Source organism: Chroicocephalus ridibundus, chromosome 8 (assembly GCF_963924245.1).
Source record: "Chroicocephalus ridibundus chromosome 8, bChrRid1.1, whole genome shotgun sequence".
In the NCBI taxonomy this organism is placed as follows: domain Eukaryota; kingdom Metazoa; phylum Chordata; class Aves; order Charadriiformes; family Laridae; genus Chroicocephalus; species Chroicocephalus ridibundus.
This window is the reverse complement of record NC_086291.1, coordinates 52156456-52175626: the sequence shown is the minus strand read 5'-3', so window position 1 is coordinate 52175626 and position 19171 is coordinate 52156456. Positions and strand designations below refer to the sequence as shown.

The window sequence follows — 19171 nt, the reverse complement described above, 5'->3', positions numbered from 1 at the left end:
GATTGGAACAAATATATCCAGGGAGAACTGCCATGAGACCACGAACCTCCTCCAACCTGTGATCCCGGACACCGGTTTAGTCATTATCCCCAGAGGGGAAGGACGTGCGCTCCCACCCACCCAGACTGCCCGGCTCCACCTGCCGAGTTCACGCCCGTGTGGCTTCACCGAGCTGCCCTTCTAGAAGATCACCCAGCGTGGCCACCAGAAAGCTCCCTCCTGCCACCCAAAAGTGTCCCCCAATCCGTAAACGTCATTATTTTGTATGGGTGTCTTTGTCAGGAGGGGGAATGGTGCAGTAACCGCACAGCATGAGGTGATGGCAGCTGCTTCGGGGCCTGGCAGCCCGCCCAGCGCCCTGCTTTTTGGGGGGGATCCCTGCAAAGCAGGGCTTCCCCCCCCGCACAATGGTTTCCCCTTGGAGACAAGAGCGAGGAGGGGGCTCCCTTCGGATTCCCGAGTGTTTTCCTTCCACCAGATGTGGCAACGGGCCCGAGCAGGAGCTGGGGCACTGCCCAGCGGCTGGTCCTGCCTCAATCCCCACTGGTGCCTGCCCCGAACCCTCCTCGGCCGGGAGGGCCGCGGGCCCGGCTGTGAGGAGACTGAGCCGGCTGTGAGGAGACCGGGCCTCGGTTGCGAGGAGCCCCGGCCCGGCTGTGAGGCGTGAGGGGAGGGAGCTGCCCCCGCGGCGCGGCGCGGACGGGGACGGACCGCGTTACCCGGGCGGAGGCCACCGCTCCTGACTCCCCTCCCTCGCCCTTCGCCGCGCCCGGGCCGGGGCCGCGCCTCGGGGGCGCGCGCGGCCGCCGGTTCCGCCTCCTCCGCCACCTCCCCCCGGCCGCCGCCATGTTGGATGGTGCGTGTGGGTGTCAAACCCAGCGAGAGGCGGCGGCGGCGGCGGCCGGGCACCGGGACACCCCCTCCGCGCCTCCCGCGGCCCCTTCCCCGCTCCTCCCGCACGCAGCGCCAGGTCAGTCCGGGAGCCGTGGGGCGCTTGGGTGCGGGAAGGGGGACGGACGGATGGACGGCGGCGGAAGAGCCTCCCCCCCCTCCCTCCGCCTTTCCCCTCAGCAGCGGGGTGCGGGGTGGGCGCGGGAAGGGGCCCCCCCCGGGGCTCCCCCTGGGGAGGGAGCGGGCCCGGCGGCTGGCTGCGGGGCTGGGGCGGTGGCTGAGGGCCGCGGGGCCGGGGCAGCCCCGGCTGGGGGGCCGGGGTGGCCTTTGTTGTCTCCGTGGGGTGGGCAGCAACAGTTACTGCCCATCATGGCAGCCCGGCGGCGGGAGCAGGGAGCGGAGCTGTCGGGACCCGCCGGGCCGGGGCGGGGAGGGGACACACCATCGCCCCGGCCCTTCGCCTCTCGGGGTGCGGGGTCCGTCCCGCTCGGGGCCGGCAGCCGCCGGAAGGGTTTTCGCCTCCGGTCGAAAGTTCGGGCCTGGCTTCTTCCCGTGCTGGGCGATGGGGCCGGCCGCCTCCCTGGAAGTCGATGGGGCTGGTGGAGGGGGGTGGCGGCGGCCTGGCCCGGCGGGGGGCTCCGCGGTGTCCGTCACCTCGTCTCTGCGTTATTAACGTTCATCGTGGTGGTGTGGGATTTGTTTTATTCTTCCAGTAACATTGTCAGTTTGGAAGATAGGTAGTAGTGCTTTTAATTATTTTGTAAAGGATTTTTTTTTTTAATATATACATTTTTTTTCAGTCTTTACCTGCAGTACATGCTACAGATTGGTCTTGGGTAGTCAGGGTGCTGCGTTATGTTAAGCATTATTGTTGTGAAGTATATTGAAACAAGAATTATCACAGGTTACCCACAATGGAGGTTTCCTATTTTAAAGCCATAAGGCTTATCGATAACATTTCGTCTCAGTTTTATTTGTCCAAGGGGGATGTAATGCTTCCCCCCTCCCCCTTCTTAAGTATGGCATCATCAATGATCTGTACAGCTAAGTTATATTTAACATTTACATCGATTGGAGACATTTCTTTTTCTTAATCTACTAAGAAAATATCCTGAATGATCTACATATACATACATTTTCAACAGGAGGCCTAAAATACTTGTTCAGGTTAAGGTGTGTTGCGGGTGTTACAGACTGTAGAGGCTGACTGTAGGAGTTCAAAATGCAAATCAGGCCACAAGATTAAGTTTTATTATTCTCTCCACTGAAAGACATGGTTTATGGTAATATGGAACTCTTGCATAATTCCAGTGTGTTGCTGTGTTTTGTGCGAGACAAGGTCATAGAAAAGTAGATTGTTAGGATGTAAAATAAGGGATGTTAGAATGATTTTTGATTAAAAAAATATGATTATATAGTGATGATATCTTTAGCAAAATACAGCCTATTTAGGAAGTACCTCTAAATATGTTTGCCTTGGCTGATTCTTGGATACATTATTTTCCAACAAACTCATATATAGAGTTTTATTGTGAAGAATCAAAACTTTTGATAAATTTTCTTTTATGAACTTGAGGTAATGGTAAACTAGCTAGCTAGAGTTTCAAAGATAATCTTCCATATATTAAATATTTAACTATGTTATCAAAAATTATCAAGTACAAATGAACCATGAGTATGCATTCCTCAAGAATTCTGATAAGGCCGAATTTACTGCAAGTTAAACTTCAGGAAGTTTGATTTATGGGTGCTGACTGTAACTTCCTTGATGCCATAAAGTAACTATGTGATGTCATCCTGCTGTGACAACGGTTCTCCTACATGGTAGCTTGACTTTTATATTTGCTGACAAATGAAAGCTAATATCTGCCTTGAAGAAATGAAATATAGTGAGATACTAACAGGACGGACCTCTCGCTTTATAAAAAAATAATTGACCTGTTGCCTAGGTAGGAGCTAAGTATCGTTGGATAATACTTGGGCAAGAAAAGTCCTATCTGCGAGTTGCCTGGTGGTCCTGTCCTAATAGGAGAAGAGATATCTGAGACCTGGCTGTTGCGTAGCCTGGATGGTAATGTTCATGTTGTTTTTCACGTCTTTTATTCTTACAGTCATTTTTAATGAATAGTTGACAAACATCTGATGTCCAGTGCAAGCAGTGCTGTATAATGCAATGAGCATAAATGAATTCAGCTTGTACTGACCGCATCATTATTTACATAACTGGTTAATCATGCTAATTTTGTTCCAGCTGTCAGCCATTTGATTGCTTTAAAACTTGGAGCTTTTAAGAAGCCTCAAATCTTGGATCACTGCTGTGAAATGCCAAAGGCCTAGTTTGTTACTTCATAAAAATGCTGATAGTCTTCCTTGATGCAGAAATTGGTGTTTTGGGTTTTCTGGGTTTTTTTTGTGTTTTTTTTTTTTTTTTTTGAGAGAGAAATCATTAAATGATAATCTGTTTTAGTAGAAATGCATTCCAGAGTAGTTATGATATTCATGATCTTGCTTTTCTTAGGTCTCATATGTAGGATGGGGAAATGACTATTGGTTTTACCTGGTCTAGAAGACTATAAGTTATTCTAAAATCTTTATTTAATGACTGGTACTCAGGAAGCAACTTCCCAGTCTTCCAGTGCTGTATTTGCAAAGCGCTAAATTGTCTCTTGGGATCTGGCTAATAGAAAATGAAAGGTGCCTGGTTTGTGTGAACGTCTGTAATGTTCTTTTTCCACTTTGCCTTGCTCTGATCTGTGCAGGGAAAGTATCGAAAGGTACTAGTATCCTGCTGTCTTAAGTGCTTCAAAGAACAGCGGGTTTTTTTTGTGTATTTCAGTAGCCTGGCTGCTCATTAAGAAGGCATGAGACACCATGGAGGAGAACAACATGTATGCTGTCTTCTAGAATAAAACCTGCTAGTCTGATTGTAGGTCCGCTAGCATTAGTATACTTCAGTTTGGTTACATACTGGTATGCGCTGAATAGTAGACCATAAAAAGTCCCAGAATTAATCAGTTTAGGTGGCTGTTACGTGGTTGCCTTCCTGTTCTGGGCGGGTGAGGGGAATGTAGAATGCCTGTGTGTCAGAATAAGTGAATTCAGAGACTGTAAGCTTCAGAATTTAGAACTAGGTGGCTGCCACAACTGAGCCTCTCGGTGAGTGGTGCAGGAGGTAGAAAGCTACGGAAAAGCTGGTATTGCTTATTTATCATTTTGCAAATAACAGTTTTGTCTCTGGTTTTCCTCAAATTTGGGATTTTGTTGATTTTATGACAGTGCTCCAAACTATTGATAAAAGGCAAAATACTTGGATCGAACAGTTCTAAGATGTGTTTTGTGGGTAATGGGTGGTTGTAGGCTGTTCTTAATGAGTGAGTAGCTTAAATTACTGAGACTGAGTTCCTTCAAACTGTTGAATATATGTTCAGAGTTACCAGAAGTTGTTAAATGTGTGTAAATATCTAATAGTGGAGTTTGTAGGAATGATTATACTAGTTAGAAAATTAGTATTAAAGTATTTTTTGTTTTCTACTTGTAATGTCACCAGCAAGTGGAGGTATTTACCAGAATTTGTTTTGTAATTCACTAATGTGCATTTTTATATGGAAATACTACTTTGAATCACTATGCTTAGTGAAAGGCTTTTCTTCTGTATAGATATTTTTTACCTCTTTTTTTGGTATTGTTACAAAAATTGAACTTAAAAATCAATCTCAGAAACAATGCCCTGTGCCGTATTAATTGTTAATAGCGTGTATATCTGTTTTCATGTCACCCAGGGCTGTTAACATAAATGCCTCTGACTAGTGCCTTGAGCTTGCGTTCAAGGTCAGACTCAGTCTGTTCGTGCTGCCTGTGCCTTGGCTTGCACCCCGACTCGCCGAAGCCAGCTCTTTCCAGGTGGGGAAACATGACTACGGAGCAGAGGAGAGCTCAGGCACCAACAGGTCCCCTCTGGCAGCGTGAGTGCAGACGGCTTTAGCAGTAGGACTGGGTGAAACCAGTCCCAGCCCAGAACTGCATAAGTCTCTGCGTTGGAGGCTCCCCTTATCTGTTTTATGGTGGAGGTGGCTGGGTAAAGTTCTCAAGAGTCTCAAACTCAGCATGTTTCATTGTCCTGATGCATACAGTTTATTTTCAAGTAATAAGTCTCTTTCCACGGTTAGGAGTGGATCTCTCCGAGCTGCCTAAAGTAATTGAAATTTTTGCATGAGACCTCTGCAGTTTTCTTCTACACTGTTGACTGCTGCTGTCTTTCCTCTGAGTGCTGTTTTATTAATGTTGTCTACAGTTGCTGAGTCTTCTGTCATGTAACCATATAACGAATACTAAATGTACAAGGCATGAGAAGTAGAATAGTTTTAAAGGGTGACCCAGGCAGGAGAACACTTACATGCAGTCTGCTTCTGTAGACGTGGTACAAACCTGTCTTTTGTGTTTTAGACTTCTATCTCCTTCTTTCTTGCCCTCATCATTACCTTTTACTTTGCACATGTAGATGTCTGTTCTCATGCTTATTTGAATAGCAGTTCTGGTTCCTCTCTCCAGACTGGTCACATACAGGTTTCATATGGCATGGATTTGATCACCTTTAGATCCAATCTTCTGGTGGATGTTCTTTTTTGATGGAAATTTCTGATCTTATCACTTACAGTAAAATATTAATCTGTGAATCATTTGCTCCTTTATGCTTATAGTGCAGAACTAGATGAACTATACTTTTACAGATCAGCTAATAATTTTTTTTTTTAAAGCTCAGAGCTGGTTATTAGTTTAAAGACATGCCAGGCACCTTACCTAGAGATGTTTTATGTCCGTTCTTCAAGATTGAAATCAGAAGACTCGCTTGCCTTGTTTGTTTTTCAGTGTTGCAGTAGTTATGGCCCATTTTTGGGCCTGTCATTCTAGAATTGACTACTTAAAGATAGATGGTGGAGTCTGGGGGTCATGGCTGAAACGCCACATCTGTTCCTCTAGAGAAATTCAACAGCCAGACATTGATTTAATCTCCCTGCAGGATAACCTTATAGAGACTTTCCTGCAGTTCTGAGGATGTCACTTACATAATGTAATGTCTTCTAAAATCAAACGGCTAGTTTTCATTATTTAAAAGCAGAAACCCAAGCAGAGCAAGCTTTGTATGTCTGTCTGTTGGGTCTGTTCTTTTTGGTTGAGTTTTGCCACCGAGAAATGATACAATATACGTTGTAGTCCTGCTAGTTAAAAATGTCAGCATGGGCGACAATGGTGCTAATGATGTTAGGGATGTTCTTTTATATTTTTTTCTTTGTGTGCTTTGAAATCTTATTAATTTCTAGATTTAAGATCAATTTAGTAGTTTCTGAACCTTTACAAGGGCAATGGTCTCTTCATAGCTTTGCTAGAACAAAGACATTTTAAGAATCTTAATAGAGAATCGTATAATCTTATTACAACTGCTCCTGACTGTTTAAATCACTTCCTTGTACTTAAATAACAATCTGTCACCAGCTATTTCTTGATTGTAGTTTTTGTCAGATGCAATTTATCCCCCTCTGTGTTTTTGTTTTTGTTTTTTTTTTTTTTCCCCTGATTGTGCAACCCTTAGGTTGGCAAGCAATTTCTTTCCCAAACAGTTCTTCTGACTTCATTGGGGCTAATCGCATGAGTAATTGCTCACTGGTGTAAGGGTTGTACAGTTCACAAATAAAACCTTTGTTTGTAGGACCTCATGGACAAAACCCACTAAAATAACTGATATTTACAGTTCTAATATTCCTTAGGGAACAGCAAAACAAAGTATTTTTAAAGGTAACTTCCTCCCCTGAGATGCAGGCATGAAGACTCCCTCAAACATGTTTCCTTGTAGGTAGGAAATCTGTTCTCAAGCGGCTAGTCGTGTGTCGCTAACTGGGTGAACAAGCCCCAAGCAGCATTTTAGTTTTGTCATTCTCCTGATTTTTATTTATTTTTTTCTTTTAGTAGTGAGGATTTCTTCGGCCAAATCTGTTGACCCAATTGCCGCTGCAGCTGCCTTTCTACTAACTTTCATCTCTGTTTGGACAGGGATGAGGCTTGTGACAACAGCAATAAGGCATAGATGTTTGATCCAAACCTGTGAAATCAGCCAAAATCTAAGATCATTAATTAATCCTTATCCTTCAGTTCTACATTGAAATATTTCAACACGCCTGCCTGTTCTCTGATGGATGGTCAAGCAGAGTGTAGTTTGTCATGTGGTATATGTAAAGGAAAGCACTTCAATTATTATTTGAAAAACAGAACTTTAATGTTTTTAATTATTCAGTTAGTTAATTAATCAGTGAAACATCCTACCATTTTGTGACATTGCTGGAATGTGACTAGTAATGTCTGTTTGGAGGGAGATCTGAATCATGCATTACCAGCAATATTCAGATATAGGGAAGGTCCGGTGAACCTTTGAAACGCCCCTGCCCAGGTATTTCATCATTTGATAAAAACCTCTTTCTATATGACCATTTGGAAGCGTAAGACTCACATCTGTTCTGTTTTCTAATGAAATATTTGCCTTCTGAGCCCATACTGGCTTATTGCATGGTTTTATGATTGCTTCTTGCAGTGATTTTATTTGTTTGTTTATTTATTTAAGGGCTTGGAATGCTTATTGCTGATGAGAAATGTTACTATTTTTTTGCTGCTGTTGTTGAGCAGAGTTCATTAAGTTAAACTTTGTCTACCAATTTAGGAGAGTATTTCTCAGAAAGTGAAGGTAATGCCTCTGTTGGAATGTTTTTTGATAAATAGCATAGGTGGCAGCAAGTACTTTTCTTAGAAGTATGCAAATGCAGATCAGAAATCAATATTTAATATTGTAATTGTAGTTTTTGAGAATTTCTACAACTTATGTATATTTTTAAAGCAGAAATTTCTACATGCTACTCAGAAGAACAGGAAGACTGTCATTGCACTGGACTGTAATTGTGTAGCCCATGCTTTTTTATACTTTTTCAGCAAAGCAACTGTCTTCTGAAGATTTTAAAAGATTGGTACCTGGGTGGCTCCTCTGAAAGATATTTGTGTTTATATAGTTTACTGGTTCACTTGAGCAGATTTAATAAGGAAGTAAAATACAGAAATGTTTATAATTGGTTTTACTTGGCTTTCAGAATTCTTAAATTTTAGAGAAGCTGAAGTATAAAAGCTTGTGTGACAGCAAAATCACTTTTAAACTGTTTTATTGCAGAGAAGCACTGGGGTATATCATCAAAGGATGTGAGGGTGTTTTAGTCTGCAAAACTGCTTAAGTGTTACATTTAAAATTTACAAATCGCTGACCCCTTTGTGAAACACTGAGACAGACTGAAATGTCTGGCTTCTTTTTACGTTTGACTACCTAGTGAATAATCTCCTTTTTCCTAGGCTGCTGGTTTAAGCATGCTGAATAGTATAATTGACATTTTGGTGTCTATCTGCCAACTAATAGTGTCTGCATATATATAATTTTGCAATAATAAGAACATATGATGCCTCCAAGAGAGTATTTACATTGGCTTTAAAAGACAGAACGTGTTCTAGAACTGAAGATGTATGATGCTGGGGAGTGTTCTGCGTGGTGGGAACTCTCTGCTGATGTTGCAGGCTGCTGAAATGTTGAAGAGGTGAAGAACAGCAGGATACTTTTGCAGGCTGTCTTCATTATACTGGTTTTAATATGCTTTATGAGGGCTTTTCGGTTCTGCAGTTTATGGTCGAGATGAAGCAAAGTATGTAAGCACGTATTTCACTTTGAACATGTGAGGGATCTGTTGATCTGGGACTGGTCATTGGCTTACAGTCGATGCTGAACACGACACGTCATTTTTTAGTACTGTTAGCTTTCCAGGTGTAAATGCAGGAAACATGCTGGAACATCCTGAATGCAGAAATATTTTTGTTATGTATGTACTGGCACAAAATTGTGTCTGGATTCCGGATGCCTTGGGACAGAGCCAGATTTTTAAATATTTTATTTTTTTTGGTCAATTTGGATAGTGAATATAATACTATAGTGTCTTTTCCTGTCCCTGGAAATGCTGATTTTTAGTTTTATTTTAAGAAAGCATTTTATTTTCTTACTCAGAAGAAAAATAAACGTTAAAGGAAGAAGAAAGTCCGTGCTTGTTGGTTGTTTTTTTTTCACCCTTGTTTTTTTCTCAGTTTATGGCCTGAAATATGCCATCAAAACTTTCTCTCTTTTGTCTCACAAATTCTAAGTTGAGAAATTGAGATGTGGAAGGTGGGTAGGGATCTTGAGGTAGTGAGGGTAAGAGAAGGGGAGAAACACACTGGTGTAAGTTGCCTTGGTATTGGCACAACGTGCTCACAGTAGAACTTCTTCCAGGTAGCAGAACCGGTAAGTTACGTGTGTGTGTGTGTCTGTGTAGATGCGTGTATATATAAACCAGAGCTTTAGCTGATCAAATCTATAATGTAATGCTGTTGGTACAGGCAAAGCTCGAAGCTTTACAGTTAAAAACACATCCATTGCCTATCAGATGTGTGAAACGGATGCGTCTTTAAATGCCGTAAGGCTGGTGCTTCCCTGTAACCAGAATAGTCTTTTGTCAAAACTCCTATTTTAACTGTTTTAATAAAATGTGGTGACTCTTGCATTTTCTCCTTTCATGGGAAACCAGAGTAAAAGAGAATTAAGCCCCGCCTGCTGCTTACATGCTAAACAGATGCAAATAAGAGCCCCCTCCCTCACAGTTGCATCCTCTCTCCTCATGGGTTTCTACATTGTTTTGATTAAAGCGGTTCTATTGCCAACTCCCAGCCCAGAGGGCAGGTGAGAGGAAAAAAAAATCCCTGATTACAGTTCAGTGATTAACATATCTTTTTGAGTTTGTAATGCCATCATTTCACAGAAAACAAAGTTCCAGCAGCTTCACAGGGTATAGGGTTGTCAGGCAAACATCAAAGTGGAAAAAGAAGAGTGGAGTTTATTTAAAATATAGTAGAAAGACTTAAAACATTCGTGCTAACCTATGAGAGCTATTAAAAATTTAAAAAAGCCTTTGAAGCTAAGCATTAAAGATTTAATAGTATTAATTGAATTAAGCTGTGGGAGTTAAGGATATGTAGACACATGTGTAAGTGTATGTATTCTAAGACATTATCTGTGTTAAGGAAGCTAAGGTATTGAGAGTTGAATTAATTGTACTCGGTTTATAAAGGCTACCTTAACAAAAACCTTTTCATTCTTGGTCTTAATTAGACTAGATACCATTATAACTGAAAGCGTAAACAAAAGTGCAGTGTACTTACTATCATTTTAAAAACTGCAGTGAAGCAGAGAAGACCAGACTTAGCATACCTGAACAAGGCAAAACAAGCAGAGTACTTTCTAATCTACACTTTAAGGATAATTTTGTTTCTTTATATTATTAAGTCTGATTTTTTTAATTGTTTTTAAAATAACAAATACCTTTTCCTTTCACTGTTATGAGAACAATAACTTAATACCGTTGTACTCCATAATACGGTTTCAGCCCTCCTCTTTTACCCCATGACACTCTGCCTGTAGTCCCAGCCACAAGTGTGGGCTTTTTTTGGTAGCTATGCTTTCACGTTAGTTCATAATGTGTTTTCTCTTATGACTGACTGATTTTCGTCATTTTTAGCTTTTCTTATGTTTAGAACATTTCACTGTTAGGAAGACTTCTTGCTGGAGGAAGAAAGTGGTCCCTCCATAGCTTTGTAAATAGGTAATAGAAAAAATCAGAGTCAAGTCTCTGGGACTGTAGTAATTGCAGTAGCCTGGTGTTGAGGGAACAATGTGTGGGGATTTCTGGGTTTTTCTTTTTTTTTTTGCAAATTGAAAACTTAATTCAAGACTTACCATATTTGACCTGGACGTTAATGAGCAGGAAAAAGCCAGGTCCTTACGTCGTTAGCAGAACAATGGGCAATGAAAGCTTCTTGCAAATGTGCAGGTGGCTTGGCTAAGAAAGCTGATGTCCAGAGGGGAGCAACATCAGATGGGGTTTGATTGGGATGGAAATACTGGTGTGTAGAGACACTACCAACCTCGTCAAGAGGGATAACAAAATTGAGGGTGATCTTAATACATTCATTTTTCCTCCTTCAGGAAGATGGTTGCTGACACTGTAAGGCAGGTTGTTTGAGCTCATCTTGCTGCAAATGTAGTTACTAAATGATTCAGCATGATACCGTACCCACGCATTTTAGCAATATTGATGAATTCATTACCCTTCTGTTAGCTGATGGATGTTAATGGGCTAGAATTTCTTCTGTGCATTTGGACTAGATGGAATGCTCTTGAAAAATTATGAGAAAATGGAGTGGGCGAATTTTTAAGTCGCTTTCTTGTTCTGTTTATAAATCTAAAGAGAGAGAATGTTTTTAATGACTTGCTTTAAAACAGTGGTTAAAAGAATAATCAACAGTGCAGGGATATCGGGCAGCTATGGGAGGTACAAATAGTAGTAGTACTACACGGGATTTACTTGCCCTTTTTTTTTTTTTTTCCTAATGTCTCAAGCTATAATCTGCTGCTTCAGAAATATCAGAGGCTTGAATTTTGGATTACACGTGGTAGGTATTGTCTTCTACAGTTGGACTCCTTACAGTGTATATGGAGTCTTGAGGACATACACAGAGTTGCTGACTGCAGAGCATCAAAGCTAAGAGGGTATAACGTGTTCTCTGTAAGAGCCCACTGGAAGAAAATGACCTTTAATAATGGAACAGGCACAGATGCTTTTTAGTAACAAGTCTTTGTCATCCTCTTTGAGAAGAGCAAGCTATCTCCCACTCAAATAATTTTCCGTCTAAATATCCAGAATAGATAAGAGAGTAGGTAGAATATTACTGCTGAAGGATAGGTTCAGAAGGATAGAGGAATTGTTATGATGACAGCTGAAAATTTCTGTGTATCTGCATGGGAGAATGTGGGATTCACTGGCATCTTCAAGCCAGACTTTTTTTTTTTTCTTAATTCCAAAAAAAAAATCGTCAAAATAAAATAAACCAAAATAGTAACAAATCTTTGCATTTGTGTATAGGGATGATTCTTGCTAGTACCTGAATCAAGGAATTGGAAAGTTTTAAGTCGGATAATGAGGGAAAATCCTTACATCATATGTGTTGTGTTTGGGCTTTTTTTTTTGTGGAGTGGTTGATGAACTTGAAAATATAGCTCAAAATCAGGAACTGGGGCAGCACAGAAGTAGACCAAAGTGACTAGCAGTATTTTTGAGTGCTGTTTCATGGTAAGCAAAACCCAGTCTAAATCCAGGCTGCTGATGGCAGGGTTGTTTCGTCCTCTCCTCTGGTTGCACGTACTTTCTGCTCAGCAGTGCTCCTTTGGATGGAATTGCTTTTCCTGCTGAGGTGGTGATGTTAGACAGCTCTGTTAGGAAGAGAGAAGAGAGGTAGGGTTGTTTTGGAAAACATTTTGGAAACTGTGTGGTGTGCACAGTATGAAAAGGTAAAAGATATGGAGGAATAAGAGGGAAAGCTGAACAGCGAGTGCGCAGACAGCTATCTTAAGATGTTATCCAATTTTGAAAGAGTAGAGGACCAAATTTTCTTCTTTTCTGGGGCTGTCTTCAACATGAAACAAAATGAATGTGTTACTGTTACTAGCAGCTATGTAATAAAAGGAGATTTCCCAGAAAACCCAGTTGCAGTTCTTGCGCTGTTACCTGCTGAAAGCAAACCCCAAATCTAAACCATCGTCTCTGACTTTACCACCAATTTGAGCGTTCAAGGTGCAGCCTTACGTTTTGCCTTCTGAAATGTAACTGTAGATTGCTGTTGAAATGAATGTTACTTCCTGTATTTGTGGTGTACTTCAAAGTAATTAGAGTGACCTTGGGAGTAATTGGTTCCGTGACCTGATGTGTCAGAAAACCCAGCTATCCATCTCCCCCTTGCCTCCCCCGGTTTGTTGTACCAGCTCACTGAACTGATTCTATCTCGAGATCTGGCGTGAGGGGCAGGGAGGTGGCGTGTGAGGCAGAGTGGGTAGGAGCCGGACCTGCCTTCAGCAGCCCTCAGCCAGCTGAGAATCGAGTGTAACGTGAAGCCGCATCCTCAGTTCCTCTCTGAGCCCGATTGCTGACAGTAAAGGCTAGTGTAAAACCTGGGGTTTGGCCAAAACATTCCTCCAGTGGGGTGCATAGAGGATTTTAGGATATATGTTTCATGCTTTACAATTTTATAGCGACCTAATTAGTCATGAGCATACAACTGCATGTAGCTTAATTTCTGAGGGTTAAAGCAACCTTATATTAATTGTTACCAGTTATAATAGTTATTTTAAGATCATGTGTGATGAGTGTGCAAGTATGGTGGCTGTGAGGGATAGCACTTAACGTTTTATGCTGTGAATGGCCATCAATAAATGCAGGTAGGATATTAAATCAGTCTCCTTTTTTTTTTTTTTTTTTTGCAGGCTTGTAGTTTGTGCTAGCAGCCAGATACACTTAACAATTTAAATTGAAGAAACTAGTAGTGTTTTGCATGTATAGACGGATATGGCTTTGCAGATCTTGCACTGTTCCTTGAACAATCCTTTTTATTAGAAATTCACGTCATAAAGTAAAAGCATTAATTAGTCTCTCAGCTTTTACCAGTAGTAACATGGAGAGTTAACCTTTTTTTTTTTTTTTCTTCCCTCTGATCTTTGTCATGATGAACATTTGCCTTTGGCCTACTGAATGTATTAATGTGGTTTCATGTCTGTGGTGTGTAGGTGGATAGGAGAAACTGCACACGGTGACGTCTGCTTCATAATAATAAAGTGCAAACTGAATTTAGTTAATGAAATCATTGAGTAATTGTAAGTAGCAGGTACCTTCCCAAAATATCAATGGTACATGTATCAGTGATGCATGAGCGCAGATATATATGAATATAGTAGTTCTTGTCAGCTTTGAATTTTAAAAATTGTAATTGTGTAAGAAAACACTGTGGCTTAAGGAATGTAGCTAACACTTTGTGGTCTTGAAAGATTTAGGTTGTGTTATTTGCAGTTCCTCCTGTGTTCAAGCTGATCTCTCAGGGCTCTGAGCTCTTGGGAAAGAAGATATAATGGCTTCCCTTTGGCAGGTGCCTGTCACCCAGTAAGCAGCCTAAGTGACAAGGCTGGGCTTTTCTAATTAGTAATAGATTCTTAGACACATCGTCTGGCAAGAATATCAGATATCTTCCTCCCTTCCAAGATGAAAATACAGAAGGAGAGAAGAGTCTCCTGCTGTCATTAATTCAGTTGAAAATGCTTCTCAAATATTCCCAGGAAACTGTATTTATTTCAGAGTGTTACCTTCTTAAGGCACACACTGTATACCTTTTTTATTTTTCATTTTTTTTTTCCTATTCTATTTGTGAGAATAAAAGACTAAGTGCTTTCATTCAAGTAGGTAATCCCCAGAGAACAAATTCCTTGTGAGAGTTTGGGTAGGTATTTTCACTGCCGTGTTGGATTAATTTGCATTTAGAATTTCTGGTTCAGTGCGTAATGGCTTGACCTTACGCAGTTTTGTAATTCTGCAATATCGAGTTATTCATTACACATCCGGTACTTGCTGTATTACTAGTGAAAAAAAAAACCTGAGATCTGCTGCGTAAAATGCGGGTAGTACTGCTGATGACACTTGACCCAGCCATAGGGGGAGGAATGTGTTACTTTTAAAGAGATGTTGTCAAAGCTTGTAATCCTAAAATTAGACCTCCAGTCTAGGTCGGATTTGGATTGTTTGTGGTGATCTGCATGGCTCTTAGAGAGGCTGTCCCCTTCCGCAGCTCTTCAGAGCATATTTGCAGTTGCTTCCCACAGTGTCAATAATTCCAGCTGCGTTATGGGCTGCGAAGTCAAATGTAATTGCGAATGTCAAAGCAGCAGCAACTCTGGCTTGGTGGGTCCCCCAGTAAAGTGGCCAGGTAGCACTGCCGTGTTCTTGGCTGCGAGACAGAAGTTACATTTCTGCTCCTTCCCCTGCTTTCTTAGACTCTGTGAGTAATGAGATAAGCTCTCCATTGATCTCAAATACTGCCCTGGTAATTTAAGTAGACATGTAGTAAGAAAAGGTGTTCTAGAGAGAATTTAAACAAATTTGTGTCTGTAAATCTCTTTTACAGCTAAATGGCCACACAAGCTGGAGTTAGTTTTTCTCTGTGAGTCTGAGGCATGACTGTAAAATCAGTGTAGAATCTAACCTTGGGATTCATGAATATGCATAAATTTGAAGGAGAATTATCTTTCAGCATTAACTCTTTAAATAAAGAAATAATTTGGCCACCTGCTGTCTCTGAAAGCTGACCTTGTTCTCTCATTTGTAAAAGGGAGTGGAAAGCTTCCAAAACTTTTAATTTTGAACCATTTCCTCTTCTCAGAAATTACACTGAAGAAGACAAGCATTTAAGCCGTGAAAAATGGAAATTAAACCTTTCTTCTGGAGTTAACCCTGTTCTTTAAACCACTTGCCAATCTGTATTTGTAACTCATTTCCTAAATAACTTTGAAGGTTGAGGAAGGGCATTGATGGTAATTTCAGTGTCTTCATTTTACTGTTTTATTCACATGAATTGCTGTTTTCTCCGCTGTACAATAGCGAGAGAGAGCTAATAAGTGTGGTACTTGTTGGCTTTTATGTATAGTGCCAAGCTTCTTCGCTTCTCTTAGTGCTCTTCTCCAAATGGCCACAATGTATACTTGCCCCTCTTCCTGTTTGGTTTTGGGAATAATATTTGTATTACAGTAGGATATTATATCATAGACAGTGTAATGATGGCCTCTGGTCATCCAGTTATTCTGTAAGAATTATTTATGAATAGGGGGGAAAAAAAGCAAAAGAGAATTAACTAAGTTTGAAAATTTCTCTAGCAGCGTGGGATCTAGTGTAAGAAAAATGTCTTTACTATGATTTTTTTCTGGATTATTATATTCCTGAATTTTAAATAAGGCTTGTGCTAAATTTTTGTCAAAGATTTCTGGTTCCTGTTTGTAGAAAACAAAACTTTCTGAGTGTACAGTGGGTTTACATTTGTACACATAACGAACTATCACAAGAAAACTAGGATGTGAATTTACAGTGGCAGGCAATGGGAATCCTTCTTCTTTGCCAAAAATAGAAGCTGACTTATTGTAACGATTGGGGTTGTGTTTGAGTCTGCGCTTTTTGCTCTGTGCAGGTGCGGTGTCAGTGTCTGTCTGTCTGTCTGGGGGAACTTCTTCCTTAGTCAGCATCTGGCACCGCTTTCCTCTTAGCCTGGTTCTTTGCAGACTGGCAAGAAGCTCTCTCCAGGCCCTGGGTTCTCCGATTTATCCTGGAATACAGGTCCCCGAGGATCCCCTGCCTCTATCACTCCATCCTCATAGCAAGGAGGACAGATCTCTAGCTATTTGTGTGTGTTCAAACCCTAGAGGTAAGGCATGTGCTTTGGCTTTAGACACATTGGAACTTCTCATAGCAGCTGCTTCAGAACGTCTTGGGTAGGAGAGGATTTTGGTGGCTCCTTAAGGCTTTATATTTTACTCATGTTCCTTTGAAATTATAGTGGGGTGGAAGTATCCCACATGGTACTGTCTGGATCCCTTGATACTGAGGGTGGGCTTTCATAACACAGAGCTGTTCAGTAGCACGGCTGGCTTGAGGTAGCCCGCCTGTGCCCCCAGTGTTGCGGTGTTTTGGTCTCTTAGTTGCCAGCATAGCTTTGAGGACTCTCCTGTGAACTGAATAAGGGAACCTGCTCGAGCTGTTTGAGTGTATTTTCTGGTGATGACCACAAAAATCTCTGTGTAATTGCTGTATGAGTCTTTGGATATAAATTTGTAGTTATCTTTCCATGTATTTCGTGAAAGGGGGGATATTTTTACGTAATTAAAATGTCTGTAGAGACTGTCTCAAAATCACAGAATGAATGAATTAATAACTCTTATCAAAACTTCACTTTTTATGCATATTACTGACAGTAAATGTCTAATTTAACATATATATTGTCTGTAATACTGTTAATTAAAATTGTATGCAAATTTCTGGTGAGCTGATTCTGTTAATGTTAATTTTCACACTTTTTGTTGCCCACTTGATATTGAAGGCTTTTCATGTATTTCTGATGCATACTTAGCTGGACTATGTATATATTTACCTTCAGGCTTGCTATGAAGGGCGTTTTATCAGTACAGACAAACCCTGGTTTGAGTTTTACGTTCCAAAGATCTGAATGGATTCTGCTGAAAGCCTGTATATAGGTGGATTTGTATGGCTGTTTCTTTGAACTAAGTTTATTAAGGACTTTGTGGCTTGGCCTCATTTCTGTGTTAGTCTTAGCAAATTAAAGATGGTTTCCTCATGTAGATTTCATTTACTGAATTTAATCTCTTGTGAGAGAGAGCTGTTGAAGTTCAGACAAGAATTCCTTTCTGTCTGCACAGTCTATCTAAAAAAGCACCATGAGAATCCATCGGGGCTATTTGTGTAATAAAATTATTGGAATAGAAAAAAAGAAATGGGGTATTCCCATGGGGTTGCCCTTGATAGCACAGGTAAGCTTCACCCTCTTGTCTACAGCATTCTACGTTTGCTTTTCTATCTATTTAAAGATGACAAGCTGCTTATAAAACAGAGAAAACGGCTTGTAGGGACGAGGGAGAGAAAATGATGAAGGCTCACCCAAAGTGAATAAGACTAACAGCTCCCTCTCCCCCTGCTTAACCGTGTGAAGAAATTCTTTTCAAGCTGATCGCCTTTTTCCGGTTGTTAGAAAGGAATAGCAGCTTTAATCAACTAGTCTTACTTTCTGCTTTCTTTGCAACTGTACTGTTAAAAATGCAAACTCAGATTTTTGCTGAAGTTGCAAGTGCATTGTACTTCCTTGTGGTTTGTTGTGAGAAGTTAATTCACTGAGGTCTCTGGAAAAAAAAAAAAGTCTAAACTTTCTATGTGAGTATTTGATCATGCGTTAGAAATGGTTTCTTACTTTTATGCAGTAGGCATATTTGGCTTTTTGATCTCTTTAACCATAAGGTAGGCTGTTATGGTGTTCCACAACCTGTAATAATTAAGTAAAATGTGGTGTAGAAGCAGAGAGTTTGTAAAGCAAATATTGAAGGGCATACAGAGTTCTCGGTGAGGGTTACTGCTGCTGCTAAAATAGTTATCTCAACAACTAGATTGGGAGGGGGAATAAAAAAAATCCATCATCTTTCCACCCCAGTCATCCTTTGTGTTTTTAATAGAGTGAAATGAAGTTTAGAGTAAATTGTCTTAAGTGGGTTAAAAGTAGAAAAGGATTAGAAAACATGTCTTTCCATCACGAAAAGGAAAAAATAGACATTATTGTGATTCTTGTTAAATGCCTTTGTTTCCATGAATCAAAGATGTGAAGGTAAAGAATCACGCCAGCAAAATCTTTAATTTTCTGAAGAGTGAAAAATGTTCATTTCACTTAATCCAATGTATTATCTTCTTGAAATGTTTGCTCTGCGTTTGTTTTTCCAAAACACTACTCCAGACTTACTCTCTGCTAGTAGCCTTCTTCGGGAGCTTCACCCTCGCAAAGCTTCCAGGCTGGGGAATGGGGCTGCCAGAAATGGGGCCTCCTGCACACGTATGTGCTTCGAGCTCATGTGCTTTAGGGGTCTAGCTTTGTTGGTAATTTAACTAATAAATCCCAAACATAAACCTAAGTGTTTCCCAAATATAGGGCTCTCCAAACCATTTCTGCTCTCGGTGAGGCTGTCATTTTTATTCTGCTTCTTGCCCATGGCTTGCAGCAAAACCACGAATGTTTTTCCTTCATTTTGCTACAGCCCATATGGAGAGCACAGCGGGGCCTTGTGTCCTGGCATCGTTTGGTTTCTTCTCTGAAACCAGGTGTGCAGGTTCCTGGTGTGTGTAGTGTAGTTGGTCGTAATGAAGGCTCTTCACTCTCTGGTGCTGTTTTTTGGAGCTTGACAGCTTTATGTTATGTTTAATTGGCTCCTCCAAAAGTGAGGCCAGAGTTGGATGGGTCTTGCTCTTCTCACGGTCTGCCTTGCAGCAAAGCTTGTCACTGTGTCGCTGCGCAGCCTGATCAGCTCTCTGGTTTGACAGAAAACAAACTAGTGCTAAAAAGCTGATTTTCTACAAGATTTTAAGTTGATTGGTTTTACTGTGCTGTTGTGTAATTGCTAGATTTGAGGCAAGAGAGAGAAAGGGGAAGTGGCCGGAGGGTTGGGAGGCCACTGGGTTTGGTACTGGCTTACCATTAGCTTGGGGTGGCATGCGAAATTGCACCCTGATTGTCCATGTGCCTGCTTATGTTGTGATTG

At 41.1% G+C, this 19171-nt stretch overlaps 1 protein-coding gene across 2 annotated transcripts in view; it reads left to right on the top strand.

Annotated features, from left to right (window-relative positions):
- The first annotated feature begins 776 nt into the window (after window positions 1-776).
- Window positions 777-19171, top strand: part of EPN2 (epsin 2) — a 47768-nt gene continuing 29373 nt past the window's right edge. The window contains exon 1 of one of the 2 annotated variants that reach the window (XM_063343192.1): window positions 777-970. The gene's annotated coding sequence lies outside the window, so the exon portion shown is untranslated. The remainder of the gene's footprint in view (window positions 971-19171) is intronic. The other variant, XM_063343191.1, reaches the window with a different exon arrangement.